Source organism: Schistocerca cancellata, unplaced genomic scaffold (genome assembly GCF_023864275.1).
Source record: "Schistocerca cancellata isolate TAMUIC-IGC-003103 unplaced genomic scaffold, iqSchCanc2.1 HiC_scaffold_1151, whole genome shotgun sequence".
NCBI lineage: Eukaryota > Metazoa > Arthropoda > Insecta > Orthoptera > Acrididae > Schistocerca > Schistocerca cancellata.
Genome location: NW_026047150.1, coordinates 7,443,407 through 7,459,702, shown reverse-complemented (window position 1 = coordinate 7,459,702; position 16,296 = coordinate 7,443,407). Strand labels below are relative to the sequence as shown.

Below are 16,296 nucleotides of genomic sequence, written 5' to 3'. Positions count from 1 at the left end.
GCCTTCCTAATAACATTTTTAAGCACCTTACATTACTGTTTGTAATGGGCTGCTGCATTTAGATTTTGACTGTTTCTAACGTTTTGATATAATTGCCACTTTGTTCTATAAGATATTCTTATCCCTATAGACAGCCACCTAGGCTGCCTGTTAGTGCTAGTACCCTGTTTTGAACGTTCTAACGGAAAGCAACTTTCAAAGAGAACGAGAAAAGTCTTGAGAAAAGCACTATATTTATCGTCTACTGTCTCAGCGCTATAAACATCTTGCCACTCTTGTTGCTTGATAAGGTTTACAAAGGTCTCTGCAGCAACTGGATCAGCTTTCCTACACAGTTGATAACTATATTTAACATGTGTTGCAGCACAAAAATCTTTTAGAGTTATAATTTGTGCATCATGATCTGAAAGGCCATTCACCTTTTTGCTAACAGAATGCCCTTCTAGTAATGAGGAATGAACAAAAATGTAGTCTATGGTTGTTCTACTGTTCCCTTGCACTCTCGTTGGAAAGAACAAGGTTTGCATAAGATTATATGAATTAAGGAGGTCTACCGGCATCCGTTTCCTTGCAGAATCACTTACACAATTAATATTGAAGTCACCACATATAACTAACTTTTTGTATTTCCTATAAAGTGAACCTCCTCTAACTTTAGCAAAATGTTGTGAAATCGGCGTCTGGGGATCTATAAATAACAACAATTAGAAGTTTAGCTCCATTAAATTTAACCACACCTACACAACATTCAAACACCTTTTCAGTGAAGTACTTTGAAACATCAATTGACTCTAATGGGATGCCGTTTTCCACATACATGGCTACTCCCCCACACCGCAAACAGCTCCTAGAAAAGCTGCCAGCCAACCTGTATCCTGGTAATGGAAGACTCTGAATTACCTCCTTAATGAAGAAGTGTTCAGATATACCAATAATTTCTGAGTCAAAATCTATAAGCAGTTCACTAACTTAATCTCTAATCCTTGTACATTTTGATGAAATATACTAATTCCCTCATTACTCGGATGCCTAAGCTTTGTCAAAAGTGGTTCTTTTGTTAGAGAGAATTCCCTTAAGCAGGAATACCTATCAGCTGACTTCAATCTAAAAAAGGTGCAGCTGTAACATCCACTATTGCAGGAATTTTCCCATGAGTGCTCCCGCCACCCCCACCTATGCTGTCACTTTAATTTTCCTGTAGGCAGTATCTATCTTACCCCTAGTGATATGCGCCTCTACATCCTTACATTTGTCCTCTAGCCATCCATGCTTAGCCATTTGCACTTCCTGTCGATCTCATTTTTTGCTTCATTTACTGAATTTTTGTAATTTCTCCTTTCATAAATTAAATTCAATATATCTTCTGTTACCCAAGGATTTCTACTAGCGCTCGTCTTTTTACCTACTTGATCCTCTGCTGCCTTCACTATTTCATGCTTCAAAGCTACCCATTCTTCTTCTACTGTATTACTTTCCCCCATTCCTGTCAATCGTTCCCTAATGCTCTTCCTGAAACACTCTACAACTTCTGATTCTGTCAGTTCAACCAGGTCCCATCTCCTTAAATTCCCACCTTTTTCAAGTTTCTTCAGTTTTAATCTACAGTTCATAACCAATAGATTGTGGTCAGAGTCCACATTTTCCCCTGGAAATGTCTTACAATTTAATACCTGGTTCCTAAATCTCTGTCTTACCATTATATAATCCATCTAAAATATTGCAGTATCTCCAGGTCTCTTTCACGTTTACAACCTTCTTTCATGATTCTTGGACCAAGTGTTAGCTATGATTAAGTTATGTTCTGGGCAAAAACCTACCAGGCGGCTTCCTCTCATTTCTTACCCCCATTCCATATTCACCTACTACGCTACCTTTTCTTCCTTTTTCTACTATCGAATTCCAGTCACCCATTACTATTAAATTTTCATCTCCCTCCACTATCTGAATAATTTCTTTTATCTTATCACACATTTCATCAATTTCTTCGTCATCTGCGGACTACTTGTACTACTGTGGTGGGCTTGGGCTTCGTGTCTATCTTGGCCACAACAACGCGTTCACTATGCTGCTTGTAGTAGCTAACCCGCAATCCTATTTTTCTTATTCATCATTAGACATACTCATGCGTTGGCTTCATATTAGACTTCCTAATACTTATATCTATATTCGATGCTAACAATGACGCCGGTGGATAGACTACCATGAAATAACTGACCTTCGAGAAAGTCACCAACATAAATGGCTCTGAGCACTATGGGACTCAACTGCTGTGGTCATAAGTCCCCTAGAACTTAGAACTACTTAAACCTAACTAACCTAAGGACAGCACACAACACCCAGCCATCACGAGGCAGAGAAAATCCCTGACCCCGCCGGGAATCGAACCCGGGAACCCGGGCGTGGGAAGCGAGAACGCTACCGTACGACCACGAGATGCGGGCTCACGAATATAACCGACAAGCTAATGGGTCCTTCGCAGGAAAAGGTTTTTCGCCGCAAAAAGCGGAAAACTGGAATCCAGCAAATGAGTAAAATATATATATTCACTGACAATAAATTAGTATACGTACACCACAGTAGTCTGGGATTTCTCTATTACGTAATAGTTTTGGTCTTTGTATCTTGCAGCTTTCGTTATTTTTAATTAAAAGGGATTTTAAAAGGACCGAAAGAACATTTTGGACTGCGCTACAGATAGTTCTGTTAGCACAGTCTTGACTTCGTAATCACTTTTTTTGACTTCGGCAACTCTCAACCAAAATCTCCAACCTAACCGAGACAATGCGCTACGATACAGCCGAGATCATGACAAGAGAATGGGCTACATTACACTTGAAGTAATTTTATATACATAAGGATCTCCATGACCTGTGTACGTCTAATATAAAAGACCTCCGAAACACTCTCCTCAAATAGATCGCAATCTTCACTTGACCTTTAACTGTTACTATTTCAGAATTAAAAACCGAATTCAAAGAAAACTTGGCTACCAGTCACAAAACTAGAAAAATAAAAATAATAAAAGTGAGAACGTGAAACAGGTTAGCAATAACCATAAACAGGAGATTCTACAGGAAATAAAAGTGAGAAAGGAAATTATTAATATTATCGACCGTTTAGGAACTGTAGGCTACGAAAGGGATGAAATCATTTATCGAATAATTGGTGGAAGAGTTAGTGTGTTTTAAGATTAAATCCAAACAAGAATTAGAGAAAAATATATCGAAGCTAGGCCGATATTACGAAAAATTGCTTACTCTCGAGACAAATTGTGTCATGTATTAGATGAAGAGTTTGTGCCCGTAGTACGGATAAAACAGTATCTGCAGCATCAGCAGAAACTTCGGACATGTGTTTCATATTTCATCCAAGCCTGCAGGCTATAAGTACTTAAACAAAATACCACTATAGGGAAATTACCTACGAAGAAGTTCTTGGTAAAGAAACACAGGACACAAATACGTGTGTAGGCTTAATATGCACTACAACTGTGTTTAAAAATCGCTATACTAGCTTTGGACTAACGACGAGCGAATATCAGTATAACCTGTACAGCCTGTACGCTTTCCAAAGCTGTTATCCATGAAAAAGCTAAACGGCGTATCGCGAACAAAATACAATTGGACACCGAAACAATGAAATTAGCTGACAATGGGCACTGACTTTAGTCAATGGACACTGTTGAAAATTTGTGCCAGACCAGGATTAGCACCCGAGTCCCCTGGTTACTAGGGAGAGGCAATGATCACTGTGTCCGAATTACGCAGTGGACAACCTAATTGCACCAACTGTCCGAGCATGCCGTTCATCAGATCCAAATTCTCAATTTCTCCATAGACTGCTAATGCAGTGCTCCTCGAACATTATCCTCCTGGGCTTAATTATACAGTATATGGCAAAAAAAAAAAAACTGACACCGAATGTATACAAACTTGGCCTTACGAACATTGCAGACACACGTCGCACTTCAAAGAATTGACCGTTGCATTGTTTACTATAGACCACGAATCAAGTAACGTAAAAAAAAAAACTCTGCGTCTATTGAGATCATGATCCAGAGTTAAAAAAACTCTAATAAGTCGCCTACATATTACAGTTGCTGCCGAAAGAGGAGAACCACTATTTTCCCAGAAACGGAAATATAGTTAAAATTACGCTTCTATTTCGGCTAGTTTCGGCGCTTACTAAAAATTGTACTGAAAGTTACATAGTGGACTCTCCCCTCCCCCCACCAGAAACGTAGTTTTCGTGACTGTTGTGCGACTTTAGTACACAGCTAGAGAAAATGTGTTAAATAAGGCGCGGACGGAAACACTAGGCTACGCTACAGGGCAATCTGCTCGCACAACGTTTACTCGGCATTCATAATCGTTGGCATAAACAACTCTCAATCAAATTACCTCCCTACAACCTAACTTAGATCTCGGGCTACACTACCCATCGGCCTGTCATCACAACCAAAATTTCATTCAGGAGGGGGGATTTCCAGTATCTCTCTCTAGGCAAATCTGTCTGTTATTGTAGATTGATTGTCAGTCTCAACTACAAGATTTACTAATGATAAACGCTTTCGAGACGGCTCATAATTTTAGAATAGTTCTCTTCGTCTTACTTGGCATAAATTGTTCGCTGGCGTCCCTACAGCTAGCTCCCTCAGTGTCTGCTTCTGCCATCGCACCACGCCAGTCTGTTGTTGTCTTAGCAGACCGAACGCACCGCACATCCGACACCTTCGGAACCACTCAATGGCCAGTTAGTTACTGAGCCGAGCACTGTTTACAACGTGAAAGGAAAACTATGCAAAGATGTACACTCAAATGGCACGACTGAGTAGCACACACACACACAGTAATATCTGTGGAATGTCCATCGACACGCGTGGAACGAAATACTTCTCGCGAACGTACAACGTCTCCGAAAAAAATCTCGTCACTATATTCCGCCATTAAGGCCAGGTTCTCATTCAAATGAGCAAAAAATGGTACATTTGGAAATTTTTTTGAGACAATGAAAATACATTCGAAGGATCTGTTTGGGAATTACAAGTGATCATACTATGAGCTTTATTTTAGATTTTCAGTAAAAAAAATGGCGCCCGTAATTATAATTTGATCAAGGGCCTGCGAGTCTGAAGTACGCAGAGTGCGTGCAGTGTGGCCCCTCAGATGTTACCTGAAATCAAAAATGGATAACATCAGTTGATACTACATTATTTCTCTGAAATTAAAAATGGATAACATCAGTCGATATTACATAAAATTTATGCAAGCGCATACCGAACCGCAATGAAACAACCTTAAATTTAAAGATACAGTGCTAATTCGAACTTTGACTTCGATTTTTGGGGGTTTGTTTCACTCCTTATGCCCACACAAAAATTAGTTAATATTAACAAATGTCACATTATAGCTATAAGCTCCTAAGAAAAATGTTTACTTTTCGGGGTCCGAGGTAGAAGTTAAGAGGTTGAATCACTTTTAGTTTATGCTGCATGCCGTTCTGAGAAATAAACGTATCTCGAAAAAAAAAAGTATTCAAAGTTTAGCGAAAACTTTTAGTTATATTATTACTTCGATTTGCATGAACTGAGTGTCACATATATATTTTTAATGTTGCTGAACAGGAAGCTGAAGACAGATTTTCAATATTCAAAACGGCTAATTTAATACGGAGGGCACAGGATTATGTTTTGACCAATTTTTACCAAAAATACATTTTCGTAATTTACGTTTAGTCTGCAATTCAAGGAGTGCTTATGAGCCCTACCTCTAGCTCGAATTGTTCCTACATAGCAATTCCCTGTTCTTATTGGCAGGAAAGGCCGATCTGTGTAACTTGGATATGCAGCACTCGTTATTCGTCAGTATTTACGGCGAGTATGTTTGCATGCATTCTGTAGTATGAATCGTTTTGAGCACGTGCGACACGGGACGAGTTTTCATCTACATCTACATGGATACTCTTCAAATCACATTTAAGTGCCTGGCAGAAGGTTCATCGAATTACCTTCCGAATTGATAATTAATTGAAACCCTCAGATGCCGATAGGTGTTGTTGATACAACCTCGATGGGGACAGCTGAAAATATATGCCCCGACCGGGACTCGAACCCGGGATCTCCTGCTTACATGGCAGACGCTCTATCCATCTGAGCCACCGAGTACACAGATGAATAGCGCGACTGGAGGGACTTAACCCTTGCACGCTTCCCGTGAGACCCACATTCCCAACTGTCCACAATCAACATACGTAATGTACGTAATAGGTATTTGCCCATCCACTCATTACTCGGGCACACTAAGGTGACGATTCCCGTATAAGAGTTCGGGCAATCTTTGGGCATTCGCACAGACGAAGGTTAATGGCTGGGTAGCCTTTAACTACATATATGAAGATAGTAACTGTTCTCGAAGGAACAGATACCACTGATTACCGTGCACCTTCTCTAGAATAAATGATAATTAATTGAAACCCTCAGCTGCCGACAGGTGTTGATATACCTCGATGGGGACAGCTGAAAATGTGTACCCCGAGGTACATCAACACCTGTCGGCAGCTGAGCGTTTCAATTAATTATCATTTATTCTAGAGAAGCTGCACGGTCATCAGTCGTACCTGTTCTTTCGAGAACAGTTACTATCTTCATATACCTTCACAATTCTCTATTACTCCAATCTCGTATAGCGCGCGGAAAGAACGAACACCTATATCTTTCCGTACGAGCTCTGATTTCCATCATTTTATCGAGGTGATCGTTTCTTCCTATGTAGGTCGTTGTCAACAAAATATTATCGCATTCGGAGGAGAAAGCTGGTGATTGGAATTTCGTCGCAACGAAAAACGCCTTTGTTTTAATGATACCCATCCCAAATCCTCAATCATTTCAGTGACACTCTCTCCCATATTTCGCGATATAACGTGCTGCCCTTCTTTGAACTCCGACAGTCCTGTCTGGTAAGGATCCCACACGGCGCAACAATATTCTAAAAGCGGACAGACAAGCGTAGGGTAGGCCTTCTTCCTGAGCAAGCGTTTCCGACTCAGGAGTGTCCCATGGCAACCGTCCGCCTGTGGTAAGCTCCTGTGGGACCAAACTGCTAAGGTCATCAGTACCTAGCCGGCCGGTGTGACCGTGCGGTTCTAGGCGCTTCAGTCTGGAACCGTGTGTCCGCTACGGTCGCAGGTTCGAATGCTGCCTCAGGTATGGATGTGTGTGGTGTCCTTAGGTTAGTTAGGTTTAAGTAGTTCTAAGTTCTAGGGGACTGATGACCTCAGAAGTTAAATATTCTGCGATTTACTTTACTCTGATACCCGTACAACACCAGACAGTGCAGCAACTGAAACCTCACTATGTGCAGCAACATTATGAATTCGCTCTTCGGTTTCTGGCGCGGATCGAAGTTGGTGACTTTTAGCTGGGTAATATTCTGTACAGTGAAGAGGCTGATTTTACACTACAGGGTGCAGTGAATAGACAGACCTGCCGAATTTGGGGTACTGTTAAATCGCGTGTTGTGCATGAAGAGCCGTTGCACTGACCCTATGTGATGGTGTGAGGTGGATTCACAAGCATCTTTATTCTCCATCCGTTCTTCTTTGAAGACAATTCACCATAAAGACCTGTCAGGTGTACCGTGACGTCTGCACGTTATCGAGACCTCTCTGTACAGCATGTGAGTCCGCTTTGGACTTTCTGTTATGTACACGAACAGTAACGCTCTTGTCCTTGTGCCTCCTTTGGACTTAGATTTCTGAAGATGGAAGTAACTCCAAAACGCGTCATGCATACTTTGCATTTGATCCGGTGACCTCGCTGTTTGGTCCTCTCTTCCCAAATCAACCAATCATACTTTGCAACAACCAATAAAGTCATTCTTCACCTGCTGTGTGGGATTTTATGCTATCTGATCAGCAGACCTAAGCATATTAATAGAACTAGTATCGCCTGTGGTCAAAATCCGACCAATTGCGTCAAGGAATCTCATATGCGATGGATAATGTCATTTATCTTAAAGTGAAATTTTAGCCGCAGAACTGATCCCTGGCAAATGCTACGTTGCAGCTACGTGTGTCTATGAAACAGTTCTTTAATTTCTCTTTAATTATTCAAGCATTTAAAGGGAGTCTTTGATACACTACGTTGACAAATTAATTTTACCATTATGACAACACAATGTGAATGCCATTGTATCGTATAAGGTCATCTCAGACGCGAAATGATTTGCATTACAATATCTGCGTTGTAAATTCATCAAAGCGCAATTACAGTTCTCAAAATTATTTGTAATTATGTTCCATGCACATTTAATTGTATCTTTTAGAACCACAATAGAATTATCGTTACTGACATCTAACAAAAATTGTGTGTCTCTAGCTCTTCGTCTTTCAGCCCGACTCGTTAATGTTCTTGTTCGAGGCATAGCCTAAAACAAGTACAGTTTCGTTACAATACAGGACGTCGTAGCTACTCAAAATGCAGATACTGAAAATTAGGAACACACTACATTTGGTGGTGACGGCGGAAAATGAACACAGAGTTAGTTCCGTTTTCTCTTTGACCAAAGTAAGTGAAAAAACGACGTTAATAAAGAACGTTTGCTGCACCCGACGACTTCGTTACTACGTTTCGTTTTCCACTGTTGACAACTTCAACGACATAGCAGCTTCGGTCCTGGAAGTTGGTAGCAGTGTCAGAGACAAAGGAAAAGTTTTCACAAGTGTGTGCTTCTATTTACCTATCCTAATGGTTATGGACACACATGATGGTTTCCATTTGTTCACATCTACGGCGAAGTTCCTTACCCGTTATGCAAGTTTGATTTGTCATATTGTATAATTAATTTTAAAAATCAGTACTTCAGTTTTCGATAAACAGATGCGTTATCATTATGAATGTTCACATTGCTATTACTTTCGCAACGCAAAAACTGTGTCTGCCTAGCTCTGCGTCTTCCACTCTGACCCGTTAGCATTCTCCTTCTAGGCATACACTAAAACAAATATGGTTTCCGCATACTAAGGGAAATCGGAAGTCTTACATATTCAAAGTGAAGAAATTACAAATCCGGAACTTACTTCAAAGTTTCTGATAATGGCAGCAAACGATCACGTAATTACTTTTACACAAAACTAAGCGAAATAACGACGCCAATATACAATGCTATTTACAGACATCATCACTGACTTAGCAGTTGTCGCATTTTACATGCCAGATATGCATGTTGTACTGCAAATCCATGTAAGCACGAAAGCCCCTAAAATACGATCTCACGAAATATTGTCACTTTCATTTGTCAATTCTACTGTAGCACTTGATCTGTGCGCTAGGCAGAGGTTGGCAGCTCTACAGTTTTCAATTTTCAGGCATTGGAGATTTTAATGCGTGATAGAGAATGAAAGATTAGTGTTACGAATGTGAACGCTTCTATTTCCTTTTACGACTCTTAATGGCTTAATACAGAGATTATTTTTTCTTAGCGCACATCTATGGCAAAGTATCTTTCGAATCACATAAGGATCATTGTCCTCGTTGTTCGATTAATATACAAAATCTGTACTTCAATTTCCTTGTTCGCGTATTAAAATTATGACTTGACTTTTGTTACATCTTTGTTACTGACCACTCACCCTCGAAAACACTGTACATAGCTTACAGCGGGCTGGAACGTGGATGGTCAACTCTTGTTCCTATTGTCGTATCTGCAAGCTACCAGATCATCTTCCACGGATTAATGTGAAGATTACAAAGTCGCACTCGAAACGTAATCTGCATCCAGCTATATTTTTAACGCTTCAGGGCCGTTTACCCGAGCTAAAAGTCAGGCGATATTTGTATCTAATCCCTGAAGGAACATGACGTTTCTTGTTTATTTATAGATTTATAATCTGAGACGTAATCAACTGCAAGCAAGCCCCACTGACTGACGCAAATGCCCCTTTCCAGACAAGATACCAAGATGAAATCTGTAAGTTTTAGTTTTGTTTGCCGATTTGAAACTTACTGACTGACGTAATTCTACATTTTAGTAGAAAACAGCCGTCTGAAAGAAAGAATTCTGTGGGAGATGAAAACAAAAAGAGAAACACATTAAGGCGAATTGAAACGAAAGCGAGACAGTTGGGAAAAAGTAAGGAAATTATTATTATTATTATTTCAAAAATAATCACCATAATTGTTATTACGTTTATACAAGTATGCGACAAGACGGTAATGCCTGCATGGAAAAAATGTTGGCGGTGCCTACAGAACCATTACGATACTCAAGCGTGCGCCTCCTCGTCCGAAACAAATTGACGGCAACGAATGTCTTTCCGCTCTAAAAATATGGACGTCACACGTGGGAGATTGCGATCGTATGCAGGATCTGTAAGCGCTCTTCACAGCGAAACTTCTGCAGCATAGTACTGTAAGTAGGCTGTTTCTGTTTTCTTATTGGCAACGCCACGTAGCACTCTGTATGAAAATCACTGGCTGTGCTGTGTGCAGTCTCTGGCTAGTTTGCATTGTTGTCTGCCATTGTAGTGTTGGGCAGCTGGATGTTAACAGCGCGTAGCGTGGCGCAGTTGGAGGTGAGCCGCCAGCAGTGGTGGATGTGGGGAGAGAAATAGCGGAGTTTAGAAATCTGTAAGACTGGATGTCATGAGCTGCTATATATATTATGAGTATTAAGGTAAATACATTGTTTGTTCTCTATTAAAATCTTTCATTTGCTAACTATGCCTATCAGTAGTTAGTGCCTTCTATAGTTTGAATCTTTTATTTAGCTGGCAGTAGTGGCGCTCGCTGTATTGCAGTAGTTCGAGTAACGAAGATTTTTGTGAGGTAAGTGATTTGTGAAACGTGTAGGTTAATGTTAGTCAGGCCATTCTTTTGTACGGATTTTTGAAAGTCAGATTGCGTTGCGCTAAAAAAAATATTGTGTGTCAGTTTAAGGACAGTCATGTATAATGTTTCTAAGGGGACGTTTCGTATGGCGCGCCTGCCAGGATACCTCACTGGAATCTTCAGATTTTTTTTTTTTTGTAGTTTGTGTGATTAGTGTAGCTATTGTTTATTGCTAGCGCGTAATTGTAGAGAGAATCTCCTTTGTAGTTGCAATCTTTCATTGTTGTTGTGGCATGCATGTAGATTTGCACCAAGTATTTCGCAGCTGCGCTTGCAATTAACTAGATATTATTTTCAGTGCTATGTTGATGTGTTTTCTTTTTTTGCTCTTCAAATTGTGCTTCTCTGTGTTGTCGTGTGAAATATTGTGACAATAATGGCGTGTGAAAAACGTAATACTAGGCTCCAAAGTAAACTGAGAAATGACAGTAAAGACGAAAGCAGTGTGTTAGCGCCACCGTGTAATGAATTAACTAATGTTCAAACTAGTGATTTGGTAATTGTGCATAAGGAAATGGAGCGGGAGGCAAATAATGGCATAGACAGTGAAACAATTAGTGAACAGGGAAGCATTATCGATCGATCGGTCGGCAATAGCTCGCCTCAGGAATCCGAAATGGCAGGACACAATCTTCAAAATACTGTAGATTCAGGTTTTGGGTCCTCACCGTTTTCTCAAATAAGTCAAGACACATTTTCTGCTTGTCAAAATGTGAATGTTGCCGGTGTCAATTCACTGCCGAAAAGCACTGAGGAACATGTTTCAGATACCAGTGTATTGTTATTACAATTAATACAACAAATGGGACAAACACAGCAAAAGCTTCAAAAGTTAGACACAATGGAACAAATTCTTCAAAAGTTAGACACAATGGAACAACACCAGAGACAAACACAGCAACAGTTAGACACAATGGAACAAAATCTTCCGAAGTTAGACACCACACTTGAATAAACACGTGAATATTTAACTACTGAGTTACATAACATTGAATCGAAATGTCAAAAAGTCTGTGATGATGTAAAAACACAAATATGTGAGCAATTCCAACCGATTTTTTCGCGGCAAGAAAATGCATTATAGAATCACGAAGCAGCCATAAAAGAACTGCAAACTATTGTTCATGAAAATCACGACACATTGCAAGCTAAAATTGACTCAGTTGCATCTACCGATTCGGTACCCGAAATAAATCGACACCTCGAAATAAATCGATACCTCGTGATCAATTGATAAATAAAGGTAAATCGATACATCGAAATATAGCGGTGTCTCGGTATATATTGGTATCTCGAAATAATCGATATCTGAAATTGTTGTCCGAAATAAATCGACGTATAGAAATAAAGCGATACATCGAAATAATTCGATATCTCGAAACTACTCGATATCTCGACGTACCACGGTATCTCGAAATAAATCGGTATATCGAAGAAATCGATATTACGAAATAAACCGGTCTCCAAATAAATCGAGGTCTCCAAATAAATCAATGTCTCGAAAAAGACCGATGTCACGAAAATAATCGATGTCTCCAAATAACTCGATGTACCCAAATAAATCGATGTCTCCAAAAAAATGGAAGACTTCAAATAAATCGATGTCTCCAAACAATACAATCTCCAAATAAATCAATATCTCGAAATATAACGATATCTCTAAACGCAGCGGTATCTAACATATTGCGATACCTCGAAATATACCGACATCTCGTAGTATATCGATATCTCGACTTATATCGATATCTTGAAATATATTTATATCCCGAACAAATCTATATCACGTAATACATCGATACCTCGAAATGAAACGTATTATGAAATGTATAGTTTTCACGGAGTATATCGATACCTCGAAATATATAGTTTTCTCAAAATAAAAGATATCCCGAAATAAATAGATGTCTCAAAGTAAATCTATATAGTGAAATATACCACTATCTCTGAATATGTCGATGTCACGAAACATATCGATATCTCGGATTATATCGATCACACGAAATAAATCGATTTCTCGAGAGAAATCGTTGTCGCGAAATAAATCGATATCTCGAGATAATTCGATATACCGGTATAAATCGACATCTTGATATATACATATATCTCGAGATGTATCGATATCTCGAAATGTAGCGTTGTATCGAAATAAATCGACGTATCGAAATAATTCGATAACTAGAAATTGGTCTGTCTCGAGATTTTACGATATCTCTATATTAATCGATACAGCGATAGTAATCGATATCTCGAAAAGTATTATATCTCGAAATGAATCGATATTAAGAAATATATCGGTACCTCATAAAGATTTGAGACCTAGAAATATATCGATATCTCGAAATATACCGTTATCTCGAAGTACACAGATGTTTCGAAATATGCCTACATCTCGAAACATACCGATATATCGAAACCTACCGATCGCTCGAAATATACCGATATCTCGAAATATACAGGGATCTCGAAACAGCACGATATCTCGAAATAAATCGGTATCTCGTAAAAAACTAATGTATCGAAATATATCGAAGCCACGAAATCTATCGATGCCTCCAAATAAACCAAAATCTCCAATTAATCGATATCTCCAAATATATTGATATCTCGAAATATTACGAATCTCGAAGTATATCTAATATAGAAATATATCGAATCTCGGAATGAATCGACATCTCGAAATGAATCGTTATCTCGGAATGAATCGATATATCTAAACATATCGATATTCGATGTAAATCAACATGTCGAAGTAAATCGATGTAAACTAATAATTCGATACCTTCAGATAAATCGATAACGCCAAAATAATCGATACCTCCAGATATATTGATATCTCCAAATAATTCAGCATCTTCAAAGAAATCGATATCTACAAGTAGTCGACGTATCGAATAAATCGATAACACTAATTAAATCTATAACCCTGTAAAAATCGGTATCTCGAAATAAATCGGCATCTCGAAATAAATCGGTAATTCGAAATAATCGATATCCGAAATAATCGGGTCCAAAATAAACCGGTATCAGAAATAAACCAGTATCTTGAAACAAATCGATATCTAGAGATTAATCGAAATCTCGAAATATATCGATATCATGATATAAAACAATATCTCGAAATAAACATATATCCCAAAATATTCGAAATCTTGATTCAAATCGATATCTCGCGAGAAATCGGTACCTCGAAAAAATAGATACCTCGATATATTACGAAACAACGTATTATATCGACATCTCGAAATAACACGATGTCTCGAGACATGTCGATATATCGTCAAATATCGATATTTCGAAATACCTTGACATCTCGAAATACATCGACTACTCGAAATATATCGTTACCTCGAAATATATCAACCTCGAAATACAACGATACCTCAAAATATACCGATACCGCGCAATAAATCGATATATCGAAAAAATTTCATATCTCGAAATAATTCGAAATTTTGTATTAATGCCACGTCTCGAAATATATCGATTTATCGAAGTATGTCGATATCACAGTTAAATCGCTGACCGAAATAAATCTATATATCAAAATAAATCGATATCTCGACTTAATCGAATCAGATATTTAACCCCCCCCCCCCAAGAGACAGTTTTTTGCCCCCACAAGAGACAGATACTTTGCGCCCCCCCCGAGAGACAGATACTTTGCGCCCCCCCCGAGAGACAGATACTTGCCACCACCCCCTGAGAGACAGATACTTGCCACCACCCCCCGAGAGACAGATACTTGCCGCCCCCCACCCCGAGAGACAGATACTTGCCGCCCTCCACCCCGAGAGGCAGATACTTGCCGCCCCCCCCACCCCCAAGAGGCAGATACTTGCCGCCCCCCCACCCCGAGAGACAGATACATGCCGCCCCCCCGAGAGACAGATACTTTCCACACCCCCCCCCCCGAGAGACATATATTTGCCGCCCCCCCGAAAGACAGACACTTGCCCCCCCCCAGAGACAGATACTTTGCCACCCCCCACCCCCCCGCGAGAGGAATAAACCATGTTGTCTACAGCACACTTGCACGTTGTGAACACCACACGCTTACAGCAGAAAGACGACATACAGAATGGCGCACCCACAGACTGCGTTGTCTTCTATATCTTTCACATCACTTGCAGCGTGATCTGTTGATGAAAATTGTAACTACTGTAATTTCGAAAGTTTGTCAGCCTGAAAATGTACTGTTGTCCCAAGCATATTGCAACAAACGGTGTATTTCTATCGCTGCTCGTTTAGTTTTTATTGCCGTTTCAAATATACCGGTCATTTTTGAAACACCCTGTATTACGTACAGAGTGGTGCGACCGCAAGGCTCATCACGCGACAATAATTGCCAGAAGATAAATGTTAACGTTTCCGATAGAAATGTGTCCATTGTAGCTGCGTGTGTCTATGAAACAGTTCTTTAATTTCTCTTTAATTATTCAAGCATTTAAAGGGAGTCTTTGATACACTACGTTGACAAATTAATTTTACCATTATGACAACACAATGTGAATGCCATTGTATCGTATAAGGTCATCTCAGACGCGAAATGATTTGCATTACAATATCTGCGTTGTAAATTCATCAAAGCGCAATTACAGTTCTCAAAATTATTTGTAATTATGTTCCATGCACATGTAATTGTATCTTTTAGAACCACAATAGAATTATCGTTACTGACATCTGACAAAAATTGTGTGTCTCTAGCTCTTCGTCTTTCAGCCCGACTCGTTAATGTTCTTGTTCGAGGCATAGCCTAAAACAAGTACAGTTTCGTTACAATACAGGACGTCGTAGCTACTCAAAATGCAGATACTGAAAATTAGGAACACACTACATTTGGTGGTGACGGCGGAAAATGAACACAGAGTTAGTTCCGTTTTCTCTTTGACCAAAGTAAGTGAAAAAACGACGTTAATAAAGAACGTTTGCTGCACCCGACGACTTCGTTACTACGTTTCGTTTTCCACTGTTGACAACTTCAACGACATAGCAGCTTCGGTCCTGGAAGTTGGTAGCAGTGTCAGAGACAAAGGAAAAGTTTTCACAAGTGTGTGCTTCTATTTACCTATCCTAATGGTTATGGACACACATGATGGTTTCCAATTGTTCACATCTACGGCGAAGTTCCTTACCCGTTATGCAAGTTTGATTTGTCATATTGTATAATTAATTTTAAGAATCAGTACTTCAGTTTTCGATAAACACATGCGTTATCATTATGAATGTTCACATTGCTATTACTGTCGCGACGCAAAAACTGTATCTGCCTAGCTCTGCGTCTTCCACTCTGACCCGTTAGCATTCTCCTTCTAGGCATACACTGAAACAAATATGGTTTCCGCATACTAAGGGAAATTATGACTTGACTTTTGTTACACCTTTGTTATTGACCATTCACCCTCGAAAACACT

The 16,296-nt window shown here is 39.5% G+C and overlaps 1 non-coding gene across 1 annotated transcript; it reads right to left on the bottom strand.

Annotated features, from left to right (window-relative positions):
* Nucleotides 1-6,089: 6,089 nt before the first annotated feature.
* On the bottom strand, nt 6,090-6,164 carry Trnat-ugu (transfer RNA threonine (anticodon UGU)). The gene has a single exon. It is a non-coding gene; the product is annotated as a tRNA-Thr (tRNA).
* Between the last annotated feature and the right edge of the window lie 10,132 nt (nt 6,165-16,296).